The 24,740-nt window shown below is 40.3% G+C and overlaps 1 protein-coding gene across 1 annotated transcript in view; it reads right to left on the bottom strand.

The window, feature by feature from the left end:
- Positions 1–19,208, bottom strand: part of pear1 (platelet endothelial aggregation receptor 1) — a 64,314-nt gene extending 45,106 nt beyond the window's left edge. The window contains exon 1 of the mRNA XM_028013546.1: positions 19,038–19,208. The gene's annotated coding sequence lies outside the window, so the exon portion shown is untranslated. The remainder of the gene's footprint in view (positions 1–19,037) is intronic.
- Positions 19,209–24,740: the final 5,532 nt, after the last annotated feature.

The following is a 24,740-nucleotide window of genomic DNA, read 5'->3' as shown; positions in this document are numbered from 1 at the left end:
AGTAAGAAATTTGTTCCTTTTTTTTTGGCCCGGTTAATTAGATGTAGATTAGATTTTTATGGCGGAAATATACTCCTCTTTTTTTGTCTAAAATGATCCTAATACTTTGCCGTACAGAGTATTAGGATCTAATACATGTAAAAAATGTATGTAAAAACTAAATCCAGGTAGATTCAGTTGCTTTCAGATCCACTTTTAGCAGCAATAACTTGAAGTATTGGACTTTATCATTCTCTCTTTTTAACTTAAAGCTTTAAAACTGTAGGCCAAACGTTTGTGATTTTAAAGTAAAATGAAATAATGGATTGATAATGTCTGTTATTTGTACAGTTTCTACAGGTTTCATCTTAAAAAATATATTTCAGAAGAGTTTTTCTGACAGAAATGTTCTCCAACATTAAAAGAGCAAAAAATCATAGTTTAGATTAAATGTGTTTTCTGACTCAGACATAATTGTAACAGAAGAAAGACATAAATTCATTTCATGGCTCTTTTTTGGTTTTTCCCTTCCTAATGCAGCTGCATGCTGACCTGATTTAATGAACCGCTGGTCCCCAAAGGGACCCAGAACCGGTGGTTAAACTCCATTAAAGTGCCATTAAAATGCAAGAAAACAGAAATAAACAATTGCTGCAGACATTTTTTTCCAGTAGTTCATAAGAACTAAAGAAAATTTCCTCAAATTGAGAGCGAATCTGAGTGAAAGTAGTGTGGCTCCCTGCCAGCCCTCTGAGGCCCCTGAACTGCAGATCTGACACTTTGTGGCTCCCAACCTGGAAAAACCTCCAGCAGAAGACAAAAGAAATGCAGAGCAGAAGACAGAAATCAGCCAAAGCGTTTCCTGACAACCTGCTGGTCACAGTCATCATGATTAAAGCGAAGCTCTGCACCATTTCACTCCCAGCTGCCCTCTGAAGATGTGGAGCTGAGGAGGTTTAAACGATGGCCGACCGATCGGGATCAACATGCAAACCTGAAACTTTCCTCCAGCGCAGTCAACAGCCAAACATCCGCATGAAAAATCTGAAAATCTGCTAAAGAAGAAATCCATTAAGTGGCTCCAGAGCAGAAAAGCTGGAATAAATTCCTACATGTGACACATCGACCACAGCCTCACAATAAACCAGAGCAACTGAGTGTAAGACCCATAATCCTTTGCATCTGGGTTATCGTCTTGGCTCTCAGGACGGATTCTGCAAACCGCCGTGAGGCTGGCACACACTCTCCGGCTGCAGCCATGCTTCACGTCCAGCGGGCGGGGGGCGGGGGCCAGAAAGGGACCCCTAATGAGACTCTGGGGACGTGCAGAAAACTCTGCAGAAAGTGCCACACCCCAAAAAAAACCAAAAAAACAGCCCACTTAACAAGACACACCCACAGATTTAATGACATTTGTCAATTTTCCACATTATTAACCCAAAATGTCAGAGCCTTCATGCTCACGCTGCAGTGTTTATGATGAGGCTTACAGTAAGAGGTGGCACCCAAAGCAGAAAAAAGATCTGGAGTGGAAAAGTTTCAGCCTGAAAGCAGCTGATGTTTTCAGGGGGAGTAGCGTGCCTGACAAACGCAGATCCAGGGGAGGAGGAGGCGCAGAGGCCTTGGCAGGCAGCGTTTCGCTGAGTGAGCGCTGCTATCTGCTAAACTAATGCTGAGAGTTCCTGAACTGCTGGCCTTTTGAACCAGAAAGACGCTCAATCTGTAGTCAAACTCTTCACACACTCACATCCAGCAGGACTCGTTATCTGCGACACCAGCTGCGTTTCCATTCACCTTCAAATGGATCCAATTGGAACTACAGAAATAAATTTACTTAATGGAAACAACAATTTAAAAAAAATAGGTTTTTAGCTGTATCACAATTAGTGTATTTAGCAAAACTGCAATGGGAACATTTTTTTCGCATCACACGAGTCACATGATCAACAACCGGCTGTTGCTGCTGGCAGAGACGAAGAAGAAGATGATGACAGGACGTGGTTGGAGGATGATGGACGCATGTTTTTTATTGACTTATTGCATGAATAAACTTATTCACATGTGATTTTAATTGTGTTTCTTTTTAAATGGAAATACAAAAATTGCAAAACTGCTTTTCTGACATTAGTGGCATGTTGACAAAGTGTGAGCAAAGATCTGTTGATATTCTGCTTTTTTTCTAAACATGGCAGTTTTGAAAAAACTTGTTTCTTTGGCTGCAATCAATCAGTTTATTTTGCAAAACTGCAATGGAAACATCTTTTTTTGCATGATTAACAACCTGATGTTGCTACTGGCGGAAACGACAAAGACGACAGGAAGCAACTGGAGGATGACAGCGCAGAATGTTTTTCAATGACTTATCTTCTGAACAAACTTATTTTCTTATTTTAATTGTGTTTTTAATTAAAACACAACTGAAATCATAAGAAAACAAGTAAATAAAAACAATCTGGTTAAGATTGTTCACTCAACAAGTCATGCAATTGCACAGTTTGACATTTTGAAAATAAATTTGCTTCATGGAAACACACCAATTTGGGGAAAAAACTCATTTTTTCAACAAAAAGGTTTGGCGCTAGGATGAGGTGTTTTTCTGGCCGCATCAAAATTGGTTTATTTAACAAAACTGCAATGGATACATTAATTTTGAGTCACAAGTCACATGATCAACAGCTGGTTGTTGCTACTGATGGAAAAAACAAAGAAGACGACAGGAATTGCCCGTATAAACTGTCCTGTGGGGAAAAGAAAATCAACTTCACATCAGTTCAAAAGGCTAATTAATAGATTTATAAACACAAAAATATTTATATCCATCTTTTCAGTATGTTTTAGTTTTATAAACGCACGATATAGTTCCAGTTAGTTATAGTGATTTTGCCATTAATTACTGTTTTTATTTATTTCAGTTAGAGAAAATATTTTCTCACGTTCAGTTTTCGTCATTTTGTTCGCTCCAGTTATCAGAACCTTGTTCCATGTTGATGCTCCTTTTCTGCTTGAGCTCTGTTTTTCCTGGAGAGCGCCCGGCGACAGAGAGCAGAGCATCCGGAGAGCAGCAGATAGGGTCGCCATGGTAACGTTGTTGTTTGGTGCAGCAGAAAGACTCTGTGTTAAATATTAGATAACGGGAGGAGCTGCAACAAAACCGATCCAAGTCCGGCTGATTCTGTTTAGTTTAAAGAAATGTGCAACTTTGTGAGGAATTTATCCAGCAGATCATCTGAAGTGGAAGTTCAGCTGGGATTTAACTCCTGGACCCTGTGGGAAAACTTCCTCTTCCTCCCCCAAAGGGAAAAGATTCTCCTTGAGATTCTCAAGGAGATTCTCTTCTTGGGGTGTTGGACCAGATTGATGGGAGCTCAGCAGGGCAGGAGGAAGGAGTTCAGCTCCAAACGCAAACTTCCTTTAGAGTAACGGGGCATTTCCACTACAGGAACCAGGGGCCAAATATTCACCCCCTTCACTGCAAAAACACAAAAGGATTTTTGGTCTAGTTTCTAGTGCAAATAGTTGTACACTTAAAAAAAAGACAAAACTGACTTACAAATAATGTTTGAGAAAGATATAGAAGCTAATTTGAAATAAATAATTCTTACATATTGAATAAAAAAAGTACTAGTTCCATTATCAGACTATTTCACAGATTTTGACTTTTGTAATAAGTGAAATAATCTGCCAGTGGAACTAGTTACATGCATAAAACCATACTAACTCTCCATTTTATTTTTGCCACCGACTCGTTTGAGAATCTGTGTTTCTATTATAAATGTGTGCAAATCCTTGTCAGTATTCCACTAAAAGAAAACACGTTTTTTCTTTCCATTAAATAAGAAACACAATTAAAATAAGTTTGTTCACGTAATAAATCATTAAAAAACACAAACACCATCATCCTCCAACTACTTCCTGTTGTCTTCTTCATGGTTTCTGCCAGTGGCGACATCCGGTTGTTGATTATGTGACTCGCTTGATATGAAAACATTTTTCCGTTGCAGTTTTGCAAAATAAAGCAATTATGATACTGCAAAAAAAAAGTTACTCATCATAGCTGCAAAACGTTTTATTGAATTTTGTGCATTTCCAAACCAATTTATTTTTGTGGTTCCAATTGGTGCCATTTTAAGGTGAATGAAAACGCAGCTAGTGACTCCAAATGGATGAGTTTGTGAAAAGTTTGACCATACGGCCAAAAAAACGTCTCTCCCTTGAGCCAAAACTTTTTATTGTTTTTTTTCCAAATTCATGTGTTTCTATTAAGAAAAATATTTTCAAACTCTCAGATTATGCAATTATATGGTCAATGGAAACACAGTTACTGTTGAAGATTTTATTCTTCCTAACTCTGCTCTACAAAGACACAACAAGGATGTTGAAAAAACTTTTAAAAACTTCTTGATTTAGAGCAAAAATAACAACTTTTATCAGCAGCAGTTGCCCAACCAGAGAGTTTCTGGGCCAGAAATCAGTGAGTTGGCTTCGCTCCGACTTCTTTAACTCTCGCTGTGATTATCAGGATGAACGGATAACATCATGCGGACCGACCCTTTCTCTAAGCAAACAAACCGATCTCTGAGGCCCAATAATGCAACGTGGGTTAAAAGCGAGCGAGCGGATTTATAACGAGGCTTTTTACGGCTCTCTCTCGGGACTTTGATGAGAAAACAGCAAACCAATCTTTGTTTTTTCACTCATTAAGTGTTGGGTTTTTGCAGATGTGTGATGTGATGTGGTTTACTCTGATACTCTGTTGTTTTCTCTCCATCTGGGCCTCTTCTCCCCCTCCGACACGTTTCAGCCTGCAGCTCTGTCTGTCGCGGCGCAAACAGCTGCCTGGTCCTCCGCTCTGCAGAAACCGCAGGCCGGATGGCTGCGGCTCCGCTGGTCAGAGCGCCACAAGAACCCAGAGCGAGATAAATCTCATCGAGCCGCTCACCTTCAGCGCGAGCCGGCCGCTTCACAAACCCAAACTCCAGCGAGCGAGATGGTGGAAAACCCAAAATGGAGGCCCTGGCTGAGGTTTGAGAGGGACATGACCATACAGCGCTGTAATTATATGTGCTCTAATGCTCTGTGGATCACGCTGGCACGAGGATGCACGGAGCTCTTGTAAAATAAAAACACAAGCTGTCCACAAACTGTGACCAAAAACACAGCTTTGCATTGTGCTGCAGACTCACAGAGCGGGAACGGAGCAGAGCGGCTCAGACATTACGGGCCAGCTGCTTGTAAGACAGATTAACGTGTGGGTCAGGGTTCACCACATCAACAGGTTCATCAGAATATCACTGATATAAACCAGCAACCACCAACAGAGTTAGTTTTTACTGCGTTCAGGCACGTAAATGTCATTTATTCACCGATAAAAGCAAAGAACCGAGCCAGATTCAGCTCTCCTTTGGAAGCTGGATAAACGTCCAACATTCAGTCACAGAACCAGACCTGCACAACCTCTCACAGCAACATGTCTGTGATCTGCTGGTGAAGGAATACATAGACCCCACAAGTCTGAACAGGAAGAGATCCGTCGCCGTCTTGGTAGGCAAAGCATGACTGAACCATGGCCTCAACTCTTTCACCGAAGTGCAACAGAAAGACACATGAACAAAATGGCTGCTGCTGTATGAGACGGAGAATGGAAACATGTCAGACGATGTGAACAAGCTGCCTCCGATCTCAGACTACGACTTATTTCACTACTTAGTGAACATAAAGAGCGTTTACAGCATGGAGGAGCTTCAGAACTGTTTCAGTGTTTAAACGGATTTATAAACGACGTACGAACTCTTGGTGTGAATAAGAAGGTTCTGCTGACTGGCAGAGTAACTACATGCAGTAACATGTAGGCTACATGTCTGTCTCAGCTAAGAGATAGAAGCTACGTCACATGAGAGAATATCTAAACTCCCTTTAACATTTTGATTTTTCTTTAGAACTTTTTCATGTTTTATCCAAAAAGAGTTTAAATAATGAGACAAAACCTGAACTTTAATCAAACGAAGAGACTCTCTGTATCTTCTGCTTTCTGTATTTGTGTGACAGGAGTTTTATTTTTACCCAGATCTCGTCTCAGGCAGATTATTGACTCTGTGGAAGTTTGTCTCTGATCCTCTCAGCCATTGTTCCAGCAGGGATCTGTTGATTCAGACGCAAACTTCCTCCACATCTTTTCCTGCTACTGAAACTCAGGAAACCCTCCAAACGCCGGCGATGAGTGTGGTCTGATCAGGCAGAACATTATGACCACCGAAAGCTGCTCCGTAAATGAAAACTCACAGGTTATTTATACATCTGGAGTTTGGACATGAAAACCAGTAAGAAACAAGTGTAAAAATCATGAAATACGTCATTTACATGTGTTTAAATGAGCGTATGTGAATTCATTTTTTGTTGGCAGTCTTTGTAGTCTTTGTTTAAACTAACAGCCTTTATAAATAAGACGACTGTCTTTGGGCTTTTTGCATTACAGGCAGAAACTAAATGAAGACTCAACAGAAGTGGCTTCATAAACTCTTAAAAAGAAGGTTGTTTTATGGCAGCCGAGTCGAAATAAGCATCAAAGAACGGAGCGGAGAAACTTAAACGCACTAATTTACAGTTAATTGCTCGTCTTTTCATCTAATCAGATGAATTTCTCAGAGTTCACTGGAGGCTCTTTGTGTTTTTACGGCTTCTTTTGAAAAGCTCTGAGGGCTTTTGACCTCCAGGCTCATTCTGTAAATGTTTGTAAATCTACAAATGAATTAAAGTTGTGTGATGGGAGGTCTGTGTGAGACGCAGCCGCCCATTTTATTTGTTTTCTGTGGCTGTTCTTCCCACTGCTTTCTGACCCAACAGAGGAAGACTGGAATAATTGACTTACACACTGATATCAAGCAGAGAGAGATGCTTTAATGATCAAAGGAAATCCAGTTTCAAGGAAAATGAAGATAAAGATTGTTCTCTGAAGTTTAAAAAGACAAAGGTTTTCGGTTGGTGTGTAATTAAACTTCACTGCAGTGTTGGGAGAAAGTGGCTGCAGCTGCACTTTGACATATTTTAATACATAACTTTTTTTTTTTATCTCAAATGTTTCATGTGCAAAGATCAGTTTTTAATATGTGGAAAGTAAATTAAATCACAGCATAACCAGATGTAAACTGAGCAAAACACAAATGAAATGAAAGTTTACTGCAAACGATGCAACGCTTTTTTTCCTGGCAATTTCTTATGGATGAAATTTTAAGTTAAAGGGACAAGTCGCATTTTTGAATGGGAGTTTATGAACAGTAAATATTTTACCAATGACTGATATTTCTCTTTAAATCTATACTTAGTTGAAACAAAGATAAATAAGAGTTTTTTATAGAGAATATCTAAACATTTCTCCAAAAACAGCAACTTTAGAAGCTTAAATACCTCTTGACACTTTATTGGCTGTGTGTTAATTTATATTAAGTTCTATTTTGTATTTGAACTATTAAGTTTTAAGCATTCTTAGAGGCCTCAAGTAACTTCCAAATATACCGAGCGTCCAATGTTACACTAAAAGGAAGCGTTGGGTTTTTACCGGACTATGTGATTGTTTTTAACCTCACCAGAATAAACCAACATAAATCAGGCTTTTAAGAGAACTACCTCTGTGTTTAAGGCTTTTTTAGACATCAACATGCCTAAAAATAATCCATGTTTCCTGCTGACTGACCTGAGGTGAGCAGTTTCTGATCGCTTGTTTGATTCGTTGGTTTTATGAGAGGAAACAGGCGATCAGAGTCTCTATGAGGAAACGCTGAACCTGCAGGGACTGAAAAACCGCCAAATCATCACAAAAACCCAGCGTCAAACATCCTCATAAACACAGATGTGAACATGCAACGCTTTCCTGCTGAGCGCAGCTCGACATATACGTTGATTTTGCCATAAATGTCCTCTGTGGCCTTTGTTTGGGACGGGAAGGATTCAGAGGTTGGAATCTACGGCTGAACATTTTTATCGGCTGCGTCTCTGGGGGGGTCGGCGTTGACTGACAACATTACCCTGATCTCCCTGAAGGTCTGCGGGAAGCGCCATGTTTTACTGTGACTCAAGACGCTTGGATTTCTCTCTGCAGATAACATTCCTGCGCTTCGACTCCGACGTAAATCTCTGGGTGGTTGCTGTACGGAGGAGGAGGTAATTTACAGTAACGTTCTCGAACGTCGCCACATCTGCTTCAGATTAAGACGACACCTCAGTGGCGGCTGGATGGCAGCTTTTTCTGCTGAAACCGTCGCAGAATCGTTCTCTGGTTGTTTTCCTCTGTTTGTGGCTTACATGGAGGTCCTGTTGCACGTGACACCTGAAAGATTTACCAAACTAACGTGTTGCCGGCTTCAGGGAGGCGCCGCCGCCGCAGGGAGAGAAGAGAGAACTAAAGATAATAAATGAACTGCAGCTGCTCAGAAATCAGTTCAGATAAAAATCTGCCAATAGCTGCGTCGACATTACAAATGTACACAAAACTTTAACAAAAACAACAAATTATTAAATAGGAAAAAAAATTAATAAACTAGGTCATTAACCCTTTAACTGGCAGTCTCCCATCCATGAGACAAATCTAGTTTGTTTGAATACTCTGCCTTTTTCGCCGCCAGTTTTAAAAACACGCCACCCCATTATCTTTCTATTACTTCCTGTTTTCTTCATGGTTTCTGCCAGTAGTAACATTCTGTTGTTGATCACTGGATTTGTGTGATGCATAAAAAGTGTTTACATTGCAGTTTTAGGAAATACACTATTTTAGATACGGGCAAAGAAATCACAAAAATAAATTTGCTAATCGGAAATGCAAAAGTTTTGAAAGAACTTCTGTTTTTAGATAAAAAGTTTTGGCTCTAGGAGGAGGCGGTTTCTTGGCCGGGTCATAATTAGCGTATTTTGTAAAACTGAAATGGAAAGACTTTTATCGCCTCACATTAAGTCATGTGATCAACAATGAGATGTTGCCGCTGGCGCAAACCAGAGGGAAGAAGATAGCATGAAGTAGATGGAGGATGAAGGTGCTCCATATTTTTTAACAACTTATCGCGGGAACAAACTTATTTGTGTGATTTTTCTTGCATTTCTTATTCAATGGAAACATGGCAATTTCGAAAAACTCCAGGTTCTGCGAAAAGATTAAGCGTTTTTTTTTTGTTTGTTTGTTTTTTTGCTGCTGTATCGGACAAAAGTAGCGTGTTTGCAAATCTGCAATGGAAACGCTTTTTCATGCATCACATGAGTCACATGATCAACAACCGGATGTTACTACTGCCGGAAACCATGAAGAAGACGACAACAGGAAGGAGTAGGAGGATGATGTCTCAGCACGTTTTTAATGACTTATCCCACGATAAGTCACGTGAAATTTTAATTGCATTTTTATTTAATGGAAACAACGCAATTGTGAAGTTATGGAATTTTTTTTTGGCATTAGAATATTCACTAACATTTGCACACATTTGTGATAAAAATGCAGCTTTAATACCTGCATTTCTATTACAAATGTGCTCAAGTTTTTGTTGAATGCAGAATACCAACAAAGGTTTGCAAACATTTGCAGGTTCTACCTCCAGAACCCGCAGTAGTAAATTCCTAAAACTTCAACCCTATTGATTTACAGACCAAACTCTTCTGGCACAATTATTGCTGCCTTTCTGGAAGACCAAGTTAAAACCTGAAACGTATTAAGGTGATCACTTTAGAGCTTTTTCCTCCACTCATCAACTCCCCCCCGGTCCAGATGGGCCCCATTCTGCAGCATCTGGACGTTAAAGCTTTATTTTCTTCTCTCCAAAACTTGAGCCACGTGTGCAGCCTGAAGGTGAACCTTTAGAGACGTTCCTGACTTTTTTTATGCTGTTTTTCTGGACTGAAACCATTCCAGCCCCCACCAGGCGGGGGGGCTTCCAGTCGTCTGTTTTTGCTGCCTCGTGGCAAACAGAGAGGCTTTACTGAAGACAAATCTCTGGAGATGTTTTTGTTTGGCACCTGCGTATCTGTCCAGCACCACAGGAAGCGGAGGAAGGATCCAGGACGTCCTGGGCAAACAGCAGCGTGTGGGGGAGGGGCAACATCGCCGGTCTACATGTGTGGGCACGATCTGATCAAGCTAACTCACAACTTTTTCTTTTCTTGGCCGTTCAAAGGCAAACAGAAGCAGCGAAAGGCGCAGCAGGTTTCTAAGAGCTGCTGCAAATTATTTATTATTTCAGGAGCATGAAGCAGTTTTGTTGTTAACACAGTCAATAAAACGGAGGCTTCCTCCAGGCGAGGTTAGTCTTTACAGAAAAACATCATCTGCTCATTACTTTATTACTCACCCCAGACAAAGTATTCACATCTATCTGAGTAAAGACAGAAATTTTAATGTAAGTTATCAGGATTTTATCAGACAGATCAACAAAAGCAGAGACTAACTGCAAAGTGGATCTCCATATACATTGCTTTCTTGTCTTATTTTCAACTTACTGCGGCTGAAAGGATTAATCAGATAAATCAACTATTGAAAGAATCATCAACTAATACAGTAACTGATTAATCATTAACTGGAGGCAATTTACTGAACAAACAACATAGTCAGAGGAATAATTGAGCTAAAACTTTGCTGCATGTAAACAAATTTTTCATTTAAAATCAAAACATCTTTCTAAATCTATTTTGGCCAAAACTTCTCATTAGCGTAGTTTTAGGTTCAAATTCATTGCTAAATTTCTGCCTTTTTAGACAATAAAATGTTTGTTTTCTTCATCAAAAAAATTTATTTTTGCATCTTTTAATGTATTTCTAATGTTGTATAAAAAAATCTTAACATGATATAAAAAATCTGTAGAATGTGCCAATTTTTATTGGTTTACTCAATTAAATTTCAGAAAAATCACTGCTTTGTTTCACGTAGGGCTGGACAATAAATCAATAAAAATATATAACGCGAACGGCACATGATCAGTATTAATAGATAATACATCTGATAGAGTATTAACTGAGCTCTGATCCAGAACCGCACCGCATTCTGGGAGATGTAGGCAGAGGAACTATTTAGCCGCTCAGCTTCAATCTGCCCACAAGTTTGGTGGCATCAACTCACTCACTTTTTGGTTGCCTAGCAACAACATGCAGAGTAACTTGCGCAGCATCAGTTTAAGGTTTTGTTGCCGTTTCTCACAACTGGTTAAAAATAAAAAATGATGTGGCGTGATATATTTCAGGTATTTGAAACAAAAACTAATCAATACTTACCAGTAGCGACTGGTATAAAATGTTTATATTGTCCAGCCCTCGTTTCACATGGTTTCTGGTTTGAAACATGACAAAATGTTTAAAAAAAAGAAACATTTAAGTGGTATGATTTTTGTGTGTCCATCTTGTCTCAAACTGAATCGGATCCGCGCTGCAGAGCTCAAACGGAAAACGATAGGAAGCCAAAAGAAAACATCTTGGATGTTCATCCACTGCTGCATCTCCAGTTATTTACTCTGACATCTCTACGAAAGAAACGGTCCCTGGATGAAACTATCGGACCTACAGTGACTCCGTTCCCCCTTTTCTGTCCCTCTCTGCTCCACTTTCACTAATAACTCCCTTTCTGCCAGGCAGAGCTCGTGTTCTTTTGAATAATGTGCCTGCTGACAAACTGACAATCTTTCAACGTGGCTTGAGTTTGTCTTTCTGAAGTGGCCTGGAAAACGAAGCAGTAAGAAACGGAGGAAAATAAGTCTAATAAAAAGCAAGATGGACGCTGTGAGTTTAAAACAGCTGGTGGAGTGGATGGAGGAAACCATCAAGCCTCCTGGTGTCCATGGGTGCCAAGCATGACATCAACGCCGTTTGCTTTTCACGTGCTGAACAACGACAGGCTGATACTTAATCTCCACACAGACAAACTTTAATTTTACGAGCAACGAAAACAAACACGACCCTCTCAGGTTCCCTCTGGTTCCAGCCGCCCTGCGTGCGCCGCCAGGTTGAGGCTTGACAAACAGTGTCTCCGGTGTGGCTCCGCCCACCGACCGCCAGCATCAGGAAGGACCCTCGCCACAGAACAAGCAGCCTGCGGTCGGTCCGCCGGCTCATTGGCTGCCTCCACAAACCCCCCGACCCCTCGCGTTTTTATCATCCAGGCCCAAAAGAAACTGCTCGCGTTCTCCAGCCGGAGCCGAACGATGGCTGCAGTCCAATCTGCTCCAGATTATTTGCACGGCTGCAGAACATATGGAGGCTTATATAAGCCTGTGGTAGGAATATTCAACAGCGTCACCTTCTTCTGGAACCCCACAGCCCTTTGTTTTTCTCAACTGGGCTATTTTTACTTCAAAAGGGAACGTTTACCAAGACAATAAGCTTCTTCGTTTCATGACTCATCCTCAGCACGGCGACAGAAAGGCTGCTGGGAAACTTTGCAACATGTAAACACAAGGAGGTTTGAATCCACTGATCTTTGATGTGAAAACACAAGAATCAGAGAAAAAACCACCCTACATATTTAATGACTTAAATCAGAGAGCTGACTTCTTCCTTCAAAAAGTGTCAAACGTTGGAGAAGATTTGGTCCACATCACATTTTTGGAAAGTGATTTTCTTAAATTACTCATTTTTGTTGTTAGTTTACCCAAATAAAGTCAATCTGATATATTTGCGCAATTTGAAATTCAAAAATAAATTTAGAAACACAGCAATAAAAAAAAAAACAGTTTTATTGATAAAACGTTTTGGCGCTCGGATGAGGTGGTTTTCAGTCTCTATTGAAATTAGTTTTTTGTTGCAAAACTGCAAAGGTAACACTTTTTTTGCATCACTTCTTTGTGGCAGGAAGTGGTAGGACAATGATGATGGTTTTAATGACGTAACGCATGAACAATTTATTCATGTAATTTTAATTGTGTTTCTTATTTAGCAGAAGCCCTGCAGTTGGAAAATTTAGGGTTTTTTTTTACATTAGCGCAATATTGACAAAGTTCTGCGCAATGCAAGGAAATGAAAGGTGGCTTGAATCCAAAGATTTCTGATGTGAAAACACAAACAACCTGAATCAGAGAAAATAAACTGCCTGTCATATTTAATCATTTAACTTTTTCCTAAAAGTCTCAAATGGAGATTTGGACAATATCTTATTTTTGGTAAATTATTGGTTTGTTTTGTTTTATTTTTAATGTTAATGTACTAAAGCAACAAAGTAAATATAAATCTGGTGTAACTGAGCAACATCTGACATTTTGAGAATAAATCTGCTTAATGGAAATGCGGAAAAGTTTGGTTATGATGAGGCGGTTTTTCGTATTTATTTCACAAAACTGCAATGGAAAAACTTTTTTCTCACATCATACGAGTCACATGAACAACAACCAGATGTTAACTACCAGCGAAAGTCATGAAGAAGAAAACGACAGGAAGCAGTTGGAGGTTTTTTTTAGAAGCTTATTCTGTGAACAAACTTATTTAAATGTTATTTTAACTGTATTTCTTATTTAATGAAAACACCGCATTGCAAACGTGTTTTTTATATATATATCAGCAAAGGTTTGTACATATTTGTAATAGAAACGCACCATCAAACCAAACACGAGGAAACGCGAAATTGCCATGTTTCAATTAAGCACATTTATTTTCCAGATCTCAGATTTCGTAATTACGTGGCCACCTGATGGCCAACGTCCAGGCTACGGCTCGGCCCGTTCTGGCTGTGGCAGCAGAAACTCTTCCCAACCCTCAGCGAGTCGGAGTTACGCAGAGCTGACGTGGCTGGTGGCGTGAATGTGTTTGGGTCACAGAGTTCAGGTAAATCAATCATCTGCTACCTGCGGTCGGCTGGTTCGCCCAAACAGAGACGTCAGGCCATGGTGTTGAGCTGTGGGGTCGGAACGTGTCACTGCCGCCTCGGCGCTCTTTCACTAACCCGTAGAAAAGTCCAGAAGGATCAAATTCGCCTGAAAGACTCCAGCCTCTGCTCTGCTTTCTGAAATCCCTTTGTGTCTCTGGCCAGATTCATCTACTACCAAAACAAATCCAGTCCCCCGCCTGAAACCAAACGCTGCTCTGGACAAACACACGCTGGTAAACCAGATCTCCAGCTGTCGGACGCGACTTGTAACGTTTCTGATCTCTGAAACGGCCCGTAGAGGGCCGATCTCCGCTAATGAGGATCTCATATGAGGCAAACAAAGACGTTTCTCAGCTCACTTCAGCTCAACTGGACAACAATGGAAAACACGGAGGCTTTCAGGAAGAATTCAACAAGAAAGAAAGAAAATTTCCCAGAGATCTTTAGGTGTCTGTATACAACGGCGTGTTAAGGTCATTGTAGAAAGAAAAGAGTAGGAGAAAATTTAAGCCAAAAAATCTGAGATTTTCTAGGAAAAACAAAAACATTTGAGTTTGAAAAGTCACAAATTTGCTAGATTAATCTCAGACATTTTGGGGAAAAAACGTGTAAATTTTGAATTTTTATAAGTTCAAAATTTGCTAGAAAAAAACTCAAAGTTTGAGATTAATCTCAGAAATTTTTTGGGAAAAAAACATGGAAACTTTGTTGTTTGAAAAGTCACAAATTAGATAGAAAAAATTCAAAAAATTTCTTAGAAAGATTTTTATTTTTTTCTTGTTTTTTTTAAATATGACGTTCAAAAATATGAACGTCATATTTTTGACGTTCAAAAGTCAAAAATGTGATATAAATTTTGCTAGTATTTTCTAGAATTTCTGGGAAAAACAAGAACATTTTTGAGTTTGAAAAGTAGATTTTCCAGAAGAACAAACTCAAAAACTGAAATTAATTTCAGAAATTTTCTAGAAAAAAACTAATTTCTGAGTTTTAAAAGTTGCACTTTTTTTTATAGCAAAACTTGGAATTTAGGAGTTTCAAATGTCAAAAATGTTCAACTTTTGAGACTCCGAAAACTCGATCATTTTTGACTTCTGAATCTCAGAAATAAAAAAAATAAAAAAGTTTTTTAAATGTCATCCATCCATCCATCTTTTTCCGTTTATCCAGGGTCGGGTCGCGGGGGCAGCAGCTTCAGTAGGGCGGCCCAGACTTCCCTCTCCCCGGCCTCTTGTTCCAGCTCCTCAGGGGGAATCCCGAGGCGAACGCCTGAACTCCTCACCAGGGAGGCATCCTGACCAGATGCCCCTCAACTGGCTCCTCTCGATGTGAAGGAGCAGCGGCTCTACTCTGAGTCTCTCCTGGATGACTGAGCTCTCTAAGGGAGAGCCCAGCCACCCTACAGAGAAACCCCTTTTCGGCCGCTTGTATCCGTGATCTGGTTCTTTCAGTCATGACCCAAAGCTCATGACCATAGTTGAGGGTTTGAACGTAGATCGACCGGTAAATCGAGAGCTTCGCTGTTTGACTCAGCTCTCTCTTCACCACGACAGACCGGTACAGCCCACTAAATAATTTCATGTTTTTTTTGTCTGTTTTTTTTTTGCGACTTTGGAAACCCAGTAATTTCCACGTTCTTTCATTAAAACTTTCTGAGGTTGACCCCAATTTGCTGACGTTCAGAACGGAGGTGAAGTCAGATCCAGACAGAAGCTAACCGTCGGTTTTCAGCCGACATCGTCACCAAGTGCTGAAGCCTTCTTAATCAAAATCTCATTCCCAGACACAGAAGTGCAACAAAGCTAAATTTGCTGTAATTTACTGTCTTTTTTATGGCTCCAGTGTGAAAAAGAAATGATTTTTTTCTTGCCAGACAGTTCGCTTCAATGCTCACAAAGTTAATCATTCTGAAACTCTAAATCTACCCATTAATCCGTCAGCCTGTCAACACAAACTACAAACGACTGTTCACAGTGGTTTAGCTTTCACTTGGTGCTAAAACTGTTCTTTAGCATCACGTTTTCTAAAGTTCTGGACCAAAACATGTCAGAATAATCCCTTAACCAAGTCCAAATGGAGCAGACCGGAGAGAAGTTACGTTATTGACTCCAAGGATGCAGAAACCGCTCGAGTCTTCTTCTGCTTAACTTCTCTGACAGCTCATGACGGCTGAGTCACCGCCACACGGCCGCCACGTTTCACCAGCCCGGCTCGCTCAGAACCTGGACCCCTTCAGAGCGGCTTAATGAAAAGCAAACGGGGGCAGAGGAGAGGCGGAGGAAGCGGCGGACCCACTCCCAGCAACTTCCTCTGCAATTAATCGATGGAGGAGACTTGGCAGAAGAGGACAGCATGAACGAGTCACAGTCGGATCTGGAGAGGCTTTCAAAGCGGCAGAGGAACATAAAAAGGGAAAGGCAGGAAATCACAGAACACAATGAGAAAAGTTGAGACAGACAGAGAGTAAAAACATTTACTGTGGAGGTCCAGGGAGGCCGAGCGCAGAAATAACATCCTGAATTAAGCAGGTAGATCACAGGATTTACAGCACCAACCTAAGAATAAATCATGGTTGTATATAGGCAATTAAAGAGAAACTAAATGGAAGGAAAATAAAATGTAATATTTAAAGAGGCAGTGTTATGTAAAATTAGCCATTTTTTAGCTTTTTATTATGTTCTAATGTTAGTCCCTCATTAAAACCCTACCAATATGGAGTCCTGCCTTGATTCTTAATGGATGTTTGAGAATTATTTAATCTCCATGGCAACCATTGAGATGAGCAAAACGCCTGGGTGGACTTAGCCCCGCCTTCGAGGCACAGCTCCTCCTCACAGTTGCAGCTTCCAAGTTTCCACTCAGCTCCTTCAGACTAGCCAGCAGCAATTAGCAAACACCTGGAGGAGCTGCAGATCTGCTGAGCTCATCCACTTCTCAGAGCAACGCTGGTAAAAATGTTGCTAAAGGGTTAATAGAGGAGCCATGTTGTGAAGACTTCCTGAAGGCAGAGTTTCAGAAAGAGCAGGAGTTTCTTAAAAACATAAATTTATACTAGAATTTGTTTTTGATAACATAAATTAAACTGATTGTTCTTATATGTACTTATTACTGCCCCTTTAACTAAAACATTCTTGGCATTTTGACTTTATTTTGTATTTACTGAGATACCCCTAAATTATTCCACTCAAGTTGCACAACTGTAAACACGTAGCAAAGCAACACTGCACAGTCTGGACATATGACTTCTATGATGAAACAAGGTGGTGGCAGCATCATGCAGTGGGGATTGTTTTCCTCAGATTGAAACTGAGCTGTTTTGTGAAGAACAAAGAGAAGAACGAACATTAAAAAAAAACATTTGCAGCTGTATTTGCAGATTCAGAGGAAGTTCTGTAAGTTATGACTCAGAGGTTTGAAAACAAAAGCACACCACACTTTTCAGATTTTTATCTATTAAAATTATCTGCATCATTTCCCATGTTGGTCTGTCGCTGAGAAACACACATGCTGATGTTTGTTTATAAAATTTGGATCAAATCAAGCAGTAGAAGTACTTTAAATTTAAACTCTTAACTAAAGTAAGTACACTAAGGGAAATACTTTCACAGTAATGGAAACATCAAGCCTGTCTGTGAGTCATGAGAAAATATATCAGATCATTTTCATGTTTCAAGATGACTGATTTAATCCACTATTCTTCATTTTACTTCTGTCTGCTGAGGAAAAGGAATTAAAGAAACTACAGTAGATTTTTTAAAAACTTATAATCTTAACTTTTGTAACGTTTTCCCAAAATATTGTGACAAACATTACGGTCTACGTCTCCCATTCCTGTTTCCTCCATCTTTAATAGGCTTTAAACACATTTTTAATCCAATTATTTTGCTTTTCTTTTAAATAAATCAAACCAAAAATGTTCCACTTTGGGCTGTGAGTTTTGTTGCTGCAGCGTTAAGATTTGCACCTTGAACCCGCCTGTAGGGGGCAGCCAAATTCACTTTGTTTACATACAGCACCAAATCACATCAGTGTAAATTAAACCACATCCTGGTCCACTCCGAGCCTACAGGGGGCGCTGCAGAATTACATATTTATTATGTATGTTTATGAGATGATCTGTGAAAAGATCAATCTCCTCCAAGTCCTGAGCTCTACTGCCATCTGAAGAAATGCATCACAAACAACCAATCAGAGCCAGGAGGCGGGTCTTAGCGCTGTCAATCAACTTCAGGTAGTCGCTAATAAATTTGCTAATGGCTGAGAAACAACTTACAATTACATGAAAACTATTTATCCACCATCATCAGTGGCTCTGCTGCTAACTAGCCTTAGCATTCACAACAAGGTAACAGCAAAGGAGCTCAATTTTTCTTTCACAGATTTTCTGTCTCATAACAATAATGTGGCTGTAAATTAACTGTATTACTATTTTTTTATTAAAACATCAAATTCAGGATTTTTCAAAACAATTTCAATTAACTTAAGTAGAAAATGGGCCCCAAATCCAGAACTGCTCAGGGCCCCAAAAACGCTTCAGCAGGCTCTGGCTCTGAACCAACTCAGTCTGAACTCAATGAAATCAATTAAATTCATCCAAGAACGGCCCAAAGACAAAATAATCTCATTCAAAACCAAATCAAATATTCAATTTAAACAGTTTTAGAAACAACAGTCAATCCAAGCATCCAGGAAGTCCAGCAGATTGCATGAAGTCAATAAAAAATTAAAAAGTAAAGGATCCCTCTTCGGTGTGAGAGAGAAGCACTGAAACAGATTTAAACCCATCATGATGGCCAAAAAGCAGCTGGAACATTTTTCCCACCGCCGGACTTTAATAGGACAGTTTCTCTGAGTTTCATCTAAAGAGCCAAACATCTTTAAAGCCCATTTTTCAGTTTTAAGGCACTTAGAGTCCATTATCTCAGGACAACAGCTGGACAGGATAACTCATAACGACCGTAAATAAAGACAAAATCCGTAAATTATAACTTGTAATTAACTTTAAAGTTTCAGATTAAACAAATCCATTTCGGTGCGAAGGCATTTTATTTTAGGGTTTTCCTGGTTATTTAAATAAAAGCTGCCAGTGCATCACGTTTCTTCAGTTCAGCAAGTTCCCAGTTTTTGGTTTTTATTTCCCATCATTTTTCCTGCAGTAAAGCAGCCAACGCTGACCTCACGCTGAACAATAAAAACAACACATTTCAGCTTCACTTCGCTTTCAAAAAATGAATTTACTCACCTAAAGTCGGCCAACAGCTGCCCGGGTCGGAGGGAGCTCAGTTCATAACCGAACCGAGGAGAAAACGGCCCGTTCGGTTCCGGTTTCTAACGAATCTCGGTGTCAAAGAAGCTGCAAGTCCGAGTAAACATTAAGAAGTGAAAAGAAATAGAGCCGAGCATCAACCGGGGGAGGGACTGAGAGAGAGAGAGAGAGAGAGAGAGGGGGGGGGTCCTGGGAGGAGGAGGAGGAGGAGGAGGAGGAGGAGGAGGAGGAGGAGGAGGCCTGATTGTTGTTTTTATCTCCACTCTGAATTTTTACAGAATAAATGATCCGCTGGGAAAATACCTGGAAAACAGACGAGCTGCTTTCTGACAGGTGAACAAGAGCAATTTATTTACAAAATAAGAAGAAAATCATGTTTTCTAAGAATAATTGAGGTAAACATGTTCATTTTTTTATATTTTTCCTCTTTTATATGAACGTATGATTCTTTATTTCTGGATATAATTTCTCCTGATTGTACGACGGTTTTTTTTTTATGTCATTGCAGATAGAAAAAAATAATTTCCTCTAAAAAATTCAGACGTTTTCTAAAAAAAAAAAAAAAAGTACATTTCTGAGTTGTAAAAGTCGATCTTTTTTGGGTGGGGGATGTTAATATTTTTGACTTTCGAAAATTTATGAAATTGTCCACCTTTGAAACTCAGAAATTAAAAAAAATTTTCCAGCAAATTTTGTACTTTTGAAACTCTGAAATATTGAGATTAATCTTAGAAATTTTCCAAAAAAAAAGCAACTAATTTTCTGAATTTCACAAGTTGAAAGTTGTAAAATTAAAAACAAATTGGTTTCAAGCCCAAAAATTAATTTTTTTTCTAAAACACTTCTGGGATTTCTCTCAGCAGTTTTTTTGAGCAAATTTTTTATTTTTCAAACTCTTTAGTGCGAGAAAAAATCAAGGAATTTTTAAGTTTGGAAAACAAAAAATTTGCTAGAAAAAAACCTCAGAAATTTTGACATTAATCTGTGAGATTTTCTGGAAAAAAACCCAAAATCTTTGAAGTTATGAAATTGAGAATTTTACCTTTGGAAATTCTGAAATTTGCAACTTTTTTCTTTTCTAGCAATTTTTCAACTTTTCAAATTCAGAAATTTCCTTGATTTTTCAAAGAAATTTCCGAAATTAATCTAAAAAAATTCTAGCAAATTTTCAGCTTTTCAAACTGAGAAATTTTCTTGTTTTCTGCAGGAAATCTCTGGGATTCATTTAAAATTTTCGGAGTTTTTTGTGTAAATTTGCTCTTTTTTCATTCCCTATGATTTGCTGTGGTTTGGTTTTCAGTCGCAGGTTTTCTCCTTCCCTCCCGGGTCGGATCTTCTGTGAGGTCCTGAGTTTATGTTATTGTCACATTTTAGTTTGACTGAACTCTGGATTTATGTTTCCATGTTTCCTGCTGCTGTTGGCTTTAAATAAACTTTATTAAACTTCACCTGCAGTCGGTGGCATCTTTACGGTCCTCTGGCTCTTTAATCGTCTGACCAGAACAAACTCAACGGGAGGAAACATCAGCAGCTAAAGTATTTGCACCCTGGTATTTTTTAACATTTTGTGACAGAAATATAAATTAAAGGCTGCTGGGATTTTATAAGATGGAAGTTCACCAATTTGTGGAGAATTTGAATTGAAAGAGCACAAAGTTTCCACCATTTAATTTGAAATGTAACAATGGAAACGTTTAGCTCAGTGTTTTCAGTTGTCGCTGTCCTCCATGTTTAAAGTGGACAGAGTCTAATTTCAGTTTTCTAGATCATCCAAAACATCAGGATCAGATCAGAACAGGAAAATACAGAGATGTCCTGGGAACAGACATGTCTTTGAAGGCATCATCTCTTTCTCTAAAGTCTTTTTTTATCGTTAGAACCAAAAAACAAGACTTGTCTTTTTAACTGGAAATTTTCTCTAACTGGGATTGATTTTTCCCCACTGGACTCCCAGACCGACCAGCTCAGTTTAACTGGGACTCCATGCTGTGGATCCAATTCAGTGTTATTCAAAGTGGGACCGCCAGGGGGCGCCATGGGAGCCTCAGAAATTAAAGAGAAAATGATGAAAGAAAAGCAAAAATAAATGTAAAAATTTAATCCCTTAAATTTTTTTACCTTAAAAATTTCAGCAAAATTTGAGTTTTTTGTTATTTAGTCTTTTAAAAAATAAAATAAAACTTAGAAAATTTGATTTAAACCTTTTTTCTTTACATTTGTGCCTCAAACAAGCAAGGAATGGAAAAGTTTCTGACAAGAAAAACACCAAATTAACCGTCCATAAAAAAATACAAGAACTGTGGAACCAAAATGAAATTTTATGTGATTACTATCAATTGTTACATATTCCCTTCCACTGAGGAAGCGGAGCCTGGGGACTCTGGGTTGGGCTCTCCAATCTCTGGGGACGAGGTCGCCGAGGTGGTTAAAAAGCTCCTCGGTGGCAGGGCCCCGGGGGTGGATGAGATCCGCCCGGAGTTCCTTAAGGCTCTGGATGTTGTAGGGTTGTGTTGGTTGACGCGACTCTGCAGTATCGCATGGACATCGGGGGCAGTTCCCCTGGATTGGCAGACTGGGGTGGTGGTCCCCCTGTTCAAAAAGGGGGACCGGAGGGTGTGCTCCAATTATAGAGGGGTCACACTCTTAAGCCTCCCTGGCAAGGTCTATTCAGGGGTCCTGGAGAGGAGGGTCCGTCGGATAGTCGAACCTCGGATCCAGGAAGAGCAGTGTGGTTTTCGTCCTGGTCGTGGAACACTGGACCAGCTCTACACCCTCGGCAGGGTCCTGGAGGGTGCATGGGAGTTCGCCCAACCAGTCTACATGTGTTTTGTGGACTTGGAGAAGGCGTTCGACCGTGTCCCTCGGGGAGCCCTGTGGGGGGTTCTCCGGGAGTATGGGGTACCGGGCCCTTTGATACGGGCTGTCAGGTCCCTGTATGACCGGTGTCAGAGTCTGGTCCGCATTGCCGGCAGTAAGTCGGGCTCATTTCCGGTGAGAGTTGGACTCCGCCAGGGCTGCCCTTTGTCACCGATTCTGTTCATTACTTTCATGGACAGAATTTCTAGGCGCAGCCAAGGTGTTGAGGGGATCCGATTTGGTGGCCTTAGGATCTCATCTCTGCTTTTCGCAGACGATGTGGTCCTTTTGGCTTCATCAGATCGTGATCTGCAGCTCTCGCTGGATCGGTTCGCAGCCGAGTGTGAAGCGGCCGGGATGGGGATCAGTGCCTCCAAATCCGAGGCCATGGTCTTGAGCCGGAAAAGGGTAGAGTGCCTTCTCCGGGTCAGGGGGGGTGTCCTGGCCCAAGTGGAGGAGTTTAAGTATCTCAGGATCTTGTTCACGAATGGGGGAAGAAGGGAGCGGGAGATCGACAGGCGGATTGGCGCAGCGTCTGCTGTCAAGCGGGCGCTGTACCGGTCCGTCGTGGTGAAGAGAGAGCTGAGCCAAAAGGCGAAGCTCTCGATTTACCGGTCAATCTACGTTCCCACCCTCATCTATGGTCATGAGCTTTGGGTCATGACCGAAAGAACGAGATCGCGGATACAAGCGGCCGAAATGGGTTTTCTCCGTAGGGTGGCTGGGCTCTCCTTTAGAGATAGGGTGAGAAGCTCAGTCATCCGGGAGGGACTCAGAGTAGAGCCGCTGCTCCTTCACATCGAGAGGAGCCAGTTGAGGTGGCTCGGGCATCTGGTCAGGATGCCTCCTGGACGCCTCCCTGGTGAGGTGTTCTGGGCACGTCCCACCGGGAGGAGGGGAAGACCCAGGACACGCTGGAGGGACTATGTCTCTCGGCTGGCCTGAGAACACCTCGGATTCCCCCGGAAGAACTGGAAGAAGTGGCCGGGGAGAGGGAAGTCTGGGCCTCCCTTCTGAAGCTGCTACCCCCGCGACCCGACCTCGGATAAGCGGAAGAAGATGGATGGATGGATGGATGTTACATATTTTCTTACAATCAAAACAGAGGATTGTGATGAAAACTGTGAATAAAGTCATAATAATAATAATAATAATAATAATAATGAAGTTTCCTTCCACAAAACTCTAAAATCAGATGGTATGAGGCAACATTTATGCTAATTAAATAGAATAAATTTTTATTATTGAAACATTATAAAGTTGATGTTTGTTCATGTTTTGTAATATTTTGTAGGTTTGGTTTAATCCACTCTAATGTTAAAATGTTTTTTCTTTTCTGCTCTCAGTCTGGAGATTTTTACTGACTGAGTCAAAACCAACGAATCGTTTGAAGCGTTTATCTTCTTTACCCAGACGCTGTGACGGACGTCACTGACATGGCGTCACCTTCGACAGCGCGCTGGATGGAGACCAGTTCAGGAGGAAACGTCCTCCCAGTTCAGGAGGAAACGTCCTCCCAGTATGGACACCAGTTCAGGAGGAAACTGGTCCATTTCCTGTCAGACACCCAGAACAACCCAGTACAACCAGCAGGGTTAACTGGTTTCAGAGACGTCCTCCCACAGCTGAGCCGTTCTGGGTGTGACTGTCTTCATTCCTAACATTCAGATTAGCTCGATTTCCTAATCCTGGAAACTTTTCAGCCTGACTGGTTTCTGCTGGTTGACCAGATAAACACGGTCGGCTTTACAACTAAAAAAAACATTTAAAGCTGCAGTAACTTTTTTTTTTTTTTTACATATTTGTTGAAACTGTAATTATATTATGACATTATTGTATGAGACAGACAATCTGTGAAAATATTGAGCTCTTCTCCCTTCTCCCAATACTAACTTGAAACAACCAATCAGAACAAGAAGGCGGGTCTTAGCGCTGTTAATCATCATCCTCTGTACCCCTCCTTGCTGAGCCCAGTTAGCATAGCAACCGATAATGGCAGGTACATTTTCCAGTAACTGTAAGTTGTCCCTCCGCAAATGGCACATTTAGCAGCAGGTACATTATATTGATTGACAGCGCTAATAAACATCATTAGTGCTAACACAACCTGCTCCAGCTAGCAGAGTCTGTCATGAATGCTAAAGATCCAGTCAGTGCATTCCCTCCGATGACACCGATAAATATTTTCCCTGTAACTGTAATTTGTTTCTTCACTAATAGCACAATTAGCAGCAAGTACATGAGGATGACTGACAGCGCTAAGCCCCTCCTCCTGGATCTGATTGGTTGTTTTTGGTCGGGAATAATTTATTTCTTCAGATGGTAATAACAGCTCAGAGATGGAAGAGATTGATCTTTTCATAGATTATAATATCCTGTTATGACATCATAAATATGTAAAAATATATGCATTTTTTCTAAGTTACACAATGCAGCTTTAACCCTTGAAATTTGTTTTTTGTGAGTTTTATCTATAATAAACCATTATATTTATTTTCTTGAAAAATCACACAATGCTTTTCATTTTGATTTTGCATCTCAAATAATCTGATCAGACAGAGAACAAAGCAGGTGGATTAGTTGGACTTTTTCAGTAAAACAGTAAAAATAAACTTTTTGTTTGTGTTCTGATACTTTAAGGCAGTCATTAGTGTTAATTATCAGATGAATCACCTCCACATCTGTTGGGCTTTTCTTTCTTTTTTGGTAAGAAATGCTGCCACCTGCTGACAATTTTCTGTAAGATCACAAATTTCATCCAACCATCTTTTTTTTATACTAAAAGTTTTTCAACTGCGAGTTTTTCCAAGTTTCTTCTCAAAA

This window comes from Xiphophorus couchianus, chromosome 3, assembly GCF_001444195.1.
Source record: "Xiphophorus couchianus chromosome 3, X_couchianus-1.0, whole genome shotgun sequence".
In the NCBI taxonomy this organism is placed as follows: Eukaryota; Metazoa; Chordata; class Actinopteri; order Cyprinodontiformes; family Poeciliidae; genus Xiphophorus; species Xiphophorus couchianus.
The sequence above is the reverse complement of the archived record's forward strand: the minus strand, read 5'-3'. Positions and strand labels throughout refer to the sequence as shown.